This window comes from Lingula anatina, chromosome 3, assembly GCF_051362555.1.
Source record: "Lingula anatina isolate TDL-2025a chromosome 3, LinAna3.0, whole genome shotgun sequence".
Taxonomy (NCBI): Eukaryota; Metazoa; Brachiopoda; class Lingulata; order Lingulida; family Lingulidae; genus Lingula; species Lingula anatina.
In genome coordinates, this window is record NC_141769.1 from 16448770 (window position 1) to 16459355 (window position 10586).

The window sequence follows — 10586 nt, forward strand, 5'->3', positions numbered from 1 at the left end:
TAGTTAGGAGAGGAATAAATTTCAACTGTTGGCTTTTCAAAAGTGTGACAGGATCTATCATCTTTCTCATTTTTCTGCTGAAATTTAAAATTGAAGTATTCATATGGTGAGAAGGTCATGAAATTTAAATGAATTCTTCTGTAGCAAAAACCAGAACCCTTTGAAAATGGACCCATATTAAATTAAGAAAATGATATTTGGGAGAATGAATTAATTTATTCCAATAGATACAAACAACTGTCTAACTATATAATGAAATGTTGAACAGATTTTCAAAAAGCAAAATCATAAATTCATACAAATTGCATTTTTGAATGTGGGCTGATGGAAATTCTTGTATTCTTATAATGCTCAAACTCAATTATTGACAAAATAATGGACATATTAACAAACCTTTGAAACCCTCTTATTTAAAATATCTTCTGTTAATGGAGAAATCAATCCAAACACATCATTTACAGATCAGTTTTAGCAGATTAAATTTGTAAGTTCTCTAACAGTTATCATATCTTTATAATTTTACCTCTTTCCTTTCCCTTTACTATTACAGTACTACTATCTTTATCGTCATTATTTCAAATCAAAGTATATAGGAATTACAAACATATTCAGCTTTAATACGTATACAATATTTGCATGAATGTGCGTAGGGTTCCAGAACGTGAATGAAAGGCTTGGTTGCTAGCAGGGGCGTGTCGTGCAGCACTTGAAGCATCTCAGTGGACCTCTGAAACGAGAAAGTAATGTTAACAATGTCCGACTAAACGGATAAGCTCGGAAAATTCAACTTATGCATTTTACATCAAAGAGAAGAAGGCACATGAAATGATGCGTGTGTCTACCGACTTATCGGCTGTTCAGGCTCAGATAGCACCCAAAAAGTAATCGATAACGAAGTTGCCTTACGCCAAAATTAAGATCTGAATTATTAATAAAGATATTTGAGATATCTTGCTTTGAAAAAATAAATATTGAAAACACTTGATTCGCGGAGGTTATTTCTAAGGACGTTAATTTATTTTACCTACTATTTAATGTTATAATATCTAAAATCGCTATGCATCACGAGTTTTTTTGTTTTTTTTTTGGGGGGGGGCACATTTCGCTTTATTAGAAATCATTTTCTCGTATTTCAACACTGCTTACAAACATTTTTACAGGTTCATGTATAATAAAATAAACAAATCCACAAAAACTGATTTAAAATTGATAAAAAGAAATGAAACTCCAAAGAGTCAAAAAGTAGCCATAAGATTATTCAGATCAAAATGTTTTTTCTTTTTATCGTGAGTGTCGCGAAGGGAGACGTTTGAATTTTTGATGAACTTTGACCATAAAATTGGTGTAGAAGTTGATGGAGCACGCTTGTCTTTGGATTAAAAACTCAGAACTGTGACAAGTACAGCATTAATATCTAAATTACTCCTTGATCTTTGTAATATTATTCCCATCTACCAACATGCTAGCTAATATTCTGAGTGATATAAAGAAACGACAGACAAAATGTAACAAAGAATCATAACATGAATACATGTCACAAATTTCCTGGCATTCTCTTACGCTTTTTCTATCTACTGATAGCGGTTAATGAAGAAAAAAGTAATACTTACGAAACATGGATTTGCTTCTATGACCTGGCGACTGCACCACAAACGCTGAACGTCTTCTCCCTGCTGTGCCATACTGCCCAGTGAGCAGTCGGGAAGACAGCTCGCACTACGATGAGCAACTTATTGTTATGCAGATGACAGACAGGTATGGCTCATTTTAGCTGATCTTAAAGGACTGTGGGGCATTTCTGCAAATCTCCTCTAACAAAATGGGGACACTTGTGCAGATATCATCTAAGACAATAGGTGTACTTCGTTCATTGATGTTTTACAGATATAACGATGAAGTGATCAGTTTCTGTACGGTTTGGGCGGACACTTCCTTGTCCCTGATAATGATAGACACAAGAAGAACATTTTGATATTCTACGGGTGCGTTAACAATGAAACTACCGTCCTAAGTAAATTGATCCAACTCTGAATCAGCACACGAAAGTTAATCATCCTTTAGCTGCTTGAGGAGGCGTGTCATTTAATCTATGTCTGATTGCATTCAGCAAGAGTCCCTGTAGAGTTGGACAGATCGACCTAGTACATAAGTTTAATTGTGAGCACGCCCTATATTACGTGTGTTACCTGTTGACTTGCCCTGAGTGTCAGGGCACTATATAGCTAGCTTGCTCACAATAACTATTCATGTGGTAGCTTTACAGTGCTGATATGGGTTATAGGCCTATGTGAAATCAAGAGCGAGCTGGCAATACTGAAATCTAGAACCTAGGGTACTGTTGACTGTGAATAATTAAGATTTGCTGTTGACTTTGCTGCATGTATTATTGCTTCAAAATTGACAAAATGACCTTTTTTGTGCATCATTTTTTCTCCTATTGTCTGTGCATTTGACAGCTTTGGCTCCTAGTTTTCTGAGGTATTTAGTTGTAAAAAATTCAAGAGTAAGGGATGTAAGTTTAAAACGGATTAACCCAGTGATAAGCTGTTGCCAATAAAACCACCTGTACCTTATTTAAATCAAAACGAACAATACTTGTTTTTAAGAATATTTATTTTTTGAATTGTTAATAAAAAGTCTAGTATAGCAGTAGGGTTTTAACTTACCCTCTAAGAGGGCCAAAGATTGATCATCACTTGATTTTCACACTGACAGATATGTCTCCGGTTAATTCCATACATTTTTCTGTACTGCGTGTACAGCGAGTATTCTTTATGTAGTAAAGTTAATGTCATCGTTCAGGTGGTCTCTAGAACAGAATAGCTAAACCTATATGGTGGACGTTGATATCAGTCAAATAGCACTTCTCAACTCGAATTAGTTTGCAAATACCAGCATGTCACTGCATACATTGTGGGCAATTTTCTATCGGTTTGATGTTCCTTATTTGTGTCACGTGCAAATGTAAATTATTACAGTTCAAGCCGTGCATTAATCCGTTTTACTAGAGACTTCATACTTTAACTAATATTCTGTGTCATTGGCTAGCTAATCCTGTGACTCCACATGAAGGTATTTTACTCGAATTCCGCAAGGTCCTCCTCCTCCTCCAATAATCGCTCTAAATATCGGGCATCATTCTAAAAAAAAGAGCATTTATTTTCTATAAATCTCTAGGTTTCTAATATGCAGTATTAAAGGTTATATACTGGTACGTCTGTCCAACACTATACGTTATCAATAACTATACGTTATTAGACAATACATGCTTTTAAATCAAAAGAAATACAAAAATGATCATGAAATATTCAAGAAAAATGTATGCTATTCTATTTGCATCAACTATTCAAGATGATGTTTGTGAATTTGGAAATGGTAAAAAAAAAGTAAAAAAAAATCTGAAACTCTCTACTTTTAGTTGAAGTTAATTTTATGCGTGATCAAAATTTACCTGAGACTTTTCTTTGCCACCATCAGCATTATCCGAGATTTGAACAGCCCTCCGCCGACGACGCACAAACCCTATAATATTTAACGTACTCATTAATTTGAACGGGTGACATTTGTTCCATATACTAACCCAATACTACGACTGACCCCAATCTGTACTTATCATATGGGACACCGGACGTCCATTACTAGGACTACCATTCCTGTCACACCGGCATTGCATATTTGAAGTAACAGTTACTGTTATAAAAACTGTATGCATTGGATCTTATTAATTAGTATTTCAAAAAACGATCAGTAATATGAAAATACAGCGCAATACTGTCATACGAAGTGACTAGTTTTGAGAAATTAAAATTTAAAGGTCGGGCGACGGTTTATCCAACCGATATATATATATATATGTATATATTGAGAAATAAAAAGTCAATAACCTTCTGTAACAGCAAACATCTGCACGAGGAGAAGGGCCGTCATGAGGACTGCAAATACTTGCCACTTCTTCATGGTCGTCGGCTAGAGGTTCAGTCGAAGTGATTCTTGACCTTGTCTCTTCCAAGGGTTTGCTCTACTGTCATTCTATCTTTCCAGTTAATCTTTTTATAGGTTAGGCAAATGGACACACCCCTGCGCTGTGTGTCTTACTCTGTGTGCAGCCACCAAAATTTTAAGGGCATGCCTGTGACCTCATTTGCACCTCTACATATAAAGAGACGTACAGTAATTTGATTATTTTATTGGATCTACGGCAGAAATTATAATACAGTCATAAGCCACAAATCATGGCTCAAGAAGGAAAAGATCAGATTTTGGTAAGGATCCATTAATTTTTCATCTTATGTCGCAAATGGGCCAAGGAATAAATGATAAGTACTAAATTAACTAGGCATTGGTTAGTTATTACGTAATAATTTATGTTGGCGGAGGTTGAGCTTTCTGAGTGCTTTTCTAGTTTTATTATTGTGATTGTAAGTTTATTAAGCGGGTAATTCGTATTCTGTTTATATCGAAATCTGTTTCTCTCCTAATTGTACTAGTCATGCAGCCAGTAGAAACACATACGTTACCACCGACACCAAATGGAATGAAGTAATATAAAATAAAATAAATAAATAAATAAATAAATAAATAAACCGACGTGCGCGCACCAGTAACACAGTATTCGGATAACCACTTCCACTTTTTTACAGATGAATACACGGTATTTAAAGGTCTGGCCCAATTTCTCCTGGTTTGGTATGATCCCAAGGGTTCAGTTAATGTCATCATTGCTGTCAGTGTCGGCTCAATTTAATAAGACGTAAATACTGCTTACATGGTCGCAGTTGCTGAAAGTTTTACTTTTAACAATAGATATAACTGACATCTGTGGAGACGTGTCAACTGCATGATGACCACTCTCTGTGTATGGATGATATATGGGTGTGCCTCGGGCAGTGTTTTTTGTGTTCGGATTGTGGACAGTGTCCAAAAGACAGGCTTTTCGGATGGTACAATCAATGATTAACTTCACAACGATCCAGAATAATGACAGTTATATATTTACAGCATTGTGGTGGAAACTGCCACCTTAATTTTTCAAGTTATGGTTGAAGTTGCGCACTGGTTTCCCTTACCCATTACGTACATGTACACGTGATGCCAAAATAGACAAATAAGACATATCTGGTATAAACAAAGATGAAAAGCATTAAAGTCAGCGCTTGTTCATCAAATACCTTTTATTTCAAAACTTGTTTGAATTAAATGAATGGATATGAAATAATTATCAAAGGTAAGTTAAAAAGAAGGGGGTGGCATCAGGAAGATTTAAATGTTACGTTCGTAGTTGTTTTTAAAAAAACTTTTTTTACTCCTTTTGAAGAAATTATGAATATAGTTGCATTTTCTTCAGAAAACATGCCCAGCTAACGATATCTTTAACCAAATACACAAATTAAAAGCTCATTTTGTAAATTTTTGACTTTAAGAAACGTCCTTTTTGCTTAGCTTGCGAGTTAATGAGCTACGTGGTCACGTGGACCGAAGACGACAATAGTGCCACCGGAGGGGAGAGAGACAAGCAGCGTGTTTAGCTGTCAAACTGAGCTGCATTGTCTACCTCAGTCATTCTTTGCTAGTGGTGCACTGCAGGGGGGCCATAACAAGAATGTTATTTAAATTTAGATAGCCAACCAAATTCTCATGACATCGTTGTGTATGTTTCAATAACAAATCAAAGAAGCTGCATGAGCAAGGAGGATGCTGTTATAAAAGCAAAATAAGAGAAAAAGCAGAAAATATATCGAAATTACCCTCAAAATGGCGTCCTTTTTTGTGGAATTTCGACCCTACCTCTATTTAGGAACAGTTTGTTTAGGGTTTGAATGAATTATTGAAGCAGGGAATACACCTACTGCAAGAAGATATAATAAACAGAATGTGCAAATGTTTATTTAAATAAAAATTTATTTGAAGTGACTGAAAAATGATCACAAAATTAGCTTAACTTACGATACATGCGGTGTCCCACCCCGATGAAAATTTCATCTAATCCTATCTTTCCGTATTAAAACTGTTCAATCGTCCAAAGTAGTATGTCGGTTAGTTTGTGTCACGAAATCCATGATAATATCAGTTTTCTTAAGAATTTCACATTTATTGCTCAGCAAGGTCGATTTTTCTTCACCGCGTCCCAATATAACGTTCGCAACGCTGAAACTTCAGAGATCAATTCTTATCAGACGACTTTAAAATGCCGCGTGAAAATTATACATCGATAGCGATCTTCTTCCATACTCACTAACTGATGACGTCTTACACACGAATGGCTTCTTTTGCACACTAAAAAAGCCAGCTCAAACTGGCGGGTGGCCCATTCTGATAACATGTCACGCAATGACGCTGTCGAGATAGGATGCAGGGCACAGGTTTAATTCCCTCGATTTAACCGTCACAGGATTGTTTATTAGGATCTTCTTTGTATGAAGGTGAGAAATAATGAGTTTCGTTTCATTTTTCTTCAATTGTTTCAACATATTTGTGTACCGATTGATTTGTACCATTCTATAAGTAGGGTGACTTCGTCTGAACTTTCGTTTTGCGTCTGTGTCACATGGGGGACTAAAGGTCACATTGAACATGGTGACGCAGTGATACCGTATTCATGTTCTCTTGTTCTCGAAAACTCAATCATCGAAATTGAATTACTTTTTTTTAGTTTTGTCTTAAATTAAGCTGCTACACTGTATTCCGTGCGTTTAAAATTTAACCGTCTGTAAAAACAGCAATAATGGATTACTAGCAACACTTACGTTACGCAATGAAGCACCGAAAATGGGTGAAGAAAATGTGTCTCAGTAATATGCGTGTTTGCCACTCATAATGCACTGTACTTTGTTTGAATAAGCAATAAACTATTTGTGATCTTAGGTTATCCATTGTTCGTTATCAGAGTTAACAGATTCTTTGTGTGATTTTTTTTCAGAATCCCAAGAGTGGATGCCTTAATTAGTGAGCACAGAACAGATATCACCATTGGTCCACATATGTCAGGAAGAATGTTATAATTATGAACTTTGTGTTACACTGAACTGAATTTTGTTAAATTTTGTATTTAACTGAACGTTATTGTGTTAAAATAATAATAAAAAATAATAATTCAGATAAAAAACTACAATCTGGAACATTCTTTAGATCAACTTTGTTCAGTGTGTGTCCCATGTGACAGAGTTACAGTAAATAAAATATGTGCATTATTCCTCTGTGTTTGTCAATTCCATTTTAAAAGCATGTGAAAGTGGTGTGCCCCTCATGATTGAAGTGTGTATGGATAATAGCAAAAATATTGTTATTATTTACATGATTATAAAAAGTTTTTGTACCCGCGTCAATAACGTAACCGTGAACCCCATATTCACCATTTTTATTAATTATGAAATGTGGATTAAATTCTTCAAACCCAGTTTTGAAGCATTGAGACAACACCTCCTTATGATTTAAACTAAAACTGAAAACATTCCATTAGACTTTCATTAGTTTGTGCAAAATATATTGCCCAGGGTAACGCGTCTTGGATTTGGTGGGTATAGCTGTTCAACTCTCCTGTGTGCCCTAAAAAGGGCAGCTGCTGTTTCCCTTTTTATGAAATGATAAACTGTGATGGTGTAGCTATCACATCGCAAAATTACAGCTTCCCAGAGAAAGTTTGAAATTTTCGGTCAAATTCAACATTTTGTAACCACTAGCAAAGAATGACAGACCTGTAAGATGACTTTTCTGGCTCCTGATAAAAGTTCATACTCATTGAAACCTCTTACCCGAGGGTTCTAAATCCTCGTGAAGCTGTGTAAAACCATTTTCCGTCTATTCAATTCTTTAACTAACATTTAATTATGGTTAACCCAAGTTGTATAAAACACTGCATTCGAATTACTTGAGAGAACTGTTGATCATTCCATATGAGGTCCATGTTATTTGTGAAATTCAATTCATTTTATTAAAACGTTGCGCCCTATGGCTCATCAGAATGAAATGCAATAAAAATATACAGCCGTTGGCAATAAAGCCACCTGTACCTTATTTAAATCAAAACGAAAAATGCTTGTTTTTAGGAACATTTATTTTTCATATGATGAAAAGTCTAGTATAGCAGTAGGGTTTCAACTTACTCTCTAAGAGGGCTACAGATTAATCATCACTTGATATTCACACTGAAAGATATGTCTCTGGTTAATTCCGTACACGTTTCTGTACTACTTGTACACCGAGAATCCTTTGTGTAGTTAATGTCACCATTAAGGTGGTCTCCAGTACATAGTAGTTTAAACCTCTATGGTGGAGGTAAATATCAGTCAAATAGCACTTCTCAACTCGAATTAGTTTGCAAATACTAGCATGTCACTGCATACATTGCGGGCAATCTTCTATCGGTTTGATGTTCCTTATTTGTGTCACGTGCAAATGTAAATTATTACAGTTCAAGCCGTGCATTAATCCGTTTTACTAGAGACTTCATACTTTAACTAAGGTTCTGTGTCATTGGCTAGTTAATCCTGTGACTAACACCTCCACATGAAGGTATTTTACTCGAATTCTCCAAGGTCCTCCTCCTCCAATAAGCGCTCTAAATATCTGGCTTCATTCTAAAAAAGAGCATTTATTTTTTTTTATAAATCTCTAGGTTTGTAATATGCAGTATTTAAGGTTATATACTGGTACGTCTGTCCAACACTATCAAAAATTAGATTCGAATACGTTATCACAGAGTTTTAGACAATACATGCTTTTAAACCAAAAGAAATACAAAAATGATCAAGAAATATTCAAGAAAAATGTATGTTATTCTATCTGCATCAACTGTTCAATATGATGTTTGTGAATTTGGAAAAAGTAAAAAAACTCTCTACTTTTAGTTGAAGTTAATTTAATGTGTGATTAAAATTTACCTGAGACTTTTCATCAGCATCATACAGGATTTTAATACCCCGCCGAGAACGCCGGCGACGCGCATGCCCTATAATAATTAATGTACTCATTAATTTGAACGGGTGACATATGTCCCATATGCTAACCCCAATACTACGACTGACCCCAATCTGTACTTATCATATGGGACACCGGACGTCCATTACTAGGACTACCATTCCTGTCACACCGGCAGTGCATATTTGAAGTAACAGTTACTTTTATGAAAACTGTATGCATTGGATCTTATTAATTACGTATTTAAAAAAACCGTTCAGTAATATGAAAATACAGCGCAATACTGTCATACGTAGTGACTAGTTTTAATTAAAATTTAAAAGTCAGGCGACGGTTTATCCAACGGAAATACACTCAAGGAAAAAAGAAACGCAACACTCAGTTATGGGATTTTTTTTTTTTTTTTTTTGGGGGGGGGGGGGGGGGGGAAGGGCAGAATAATTTTATCTTTATGATCTGCCAGTTTTATATGAACCCTACATCCATTTCTAATCCTCAAGCCAACTTTTTCGGCGTTTACACATTGAATTTTTATGAGTCACATAACACAACCAAACAAAAGAGCCCCCCCCCCCCCCCCCCCCACACACACACACACACCAAAAGTGACAGGAATTGCATCATACTGTCAATAGTCCAGACTTAAATCCCATTGAAAATGTATGGGATCTGCTCAGTTTGCGTGTCCGCCGACGTGAACATCCTCCCGAAACTCAGCAGCGAAACTCAGCAGAGGGCGGCAACTCAAACACTACTGCCGATCCATGAGGCGACGAATATCCGCTGTCCAGGATGCCAACGGGGGTCACGTGAACTATTGACAGCATGATGCAATTCCTGTCAATTTTGGTTGGGGGGTGGGGGCTCTATTGTTTGGCTGTGTTATTGGATTCAAAAATGTGTAAACGCCAAAAAAGTTGGCCTGAGGATTAGAAATGGATGTGGGGTTCATATAAAACTGACGGATTTCAAAAATAAAATTATTCTGCCCCCCCCCCCCCCCAAACTCCCAAAAACAGAGTGTTAGGTTTCTTTTTTCCTCGAGTATATATATATATAGAGAGAGAGAGAGAGAGAGAAATAAAAAGTCAATAACCTTCTGTAACAGCAAACATCTGCACGAGGAGAAGGGCCGTCATGAGGACTGCAAATACTTGCCACTTCTTCATGGTCGTCGGCTAGAGGTTCAGTCGAAGTGATTCTTGACCTTGTCTCTTCCAAGGGTTTGCTCTACTGTCATTCTATCTTTCCAGTTAATCTTTTTATAGGTTAGGCAAATGGACACACCCCTGCGCTGTGTGTCTTACTCTGTGTGCAGCCACTGCGCAACAGCCTGCTGCAGAAAATTATTTCTCACAGGCAATGTTTTCTATACGTCCAGTAAATTTACATCGTTTTTTGTGAATCGTACCCCAAGCTTCTGAAATAACAGTTGTCAATTTCGTCATTTTAAAATCTCCATATGAATGGGCCACTATATATCTTACGCTTGAAGGTTTTATCCCTGATATTCCCACTGATATTCATTTTCCAGATGGCTGTTCGTTCCCATAGCATCAGCTTCGCCTGTTTTTTTTCCTAAGCAGGTCTGTATGTCGTCGAATTCAAGGTATCTTATCCCGCATATTCGCGCCTGATCGGGTTTTCTTGATAAAAAAATCATTTTCTCTTAC

General features: G+C 36.3%; 2 long non-coding RNA genes across 2 annotated transcripts; both read right to left on the reverse strand.

Moving 5' to 3' along the window:
• Positions 1-2594: 2594 nt before the first annotated feature.
• On the reverse strand, positions 2595-4100 carry LOC106159505 (uncharacterized). Its single transcript, XR_001238027.3, has 3 exons — positions 3885-4100; positions 3452-3522; positions 2595-3140 (listed from the first exon to the last, which is right to left on the reverse strand). It is a non-coding gene; the product is annotated as an uncharacterized LOC106159505 (long non-coding RNA).
• A 3932-nt stretch (positions 4101-8032) lies between these two features.
• Positions 8033-10356, reverse strand: LOC106159506 (uncharacterized). The gene is made up of 3 exons (XR_001238028.2): positions 10010-10356; positions 8877-8944; positions 8033-8573 (listed from the first exon to the last, which is right to left on the reverse strand). It is a non-coding gene; the product is annotated as an uncharacterized LOC106159506 (long non-coding RNA).
• Between the last annotated feature and the right edge of the window lie 230 nt (positions 10357-10586).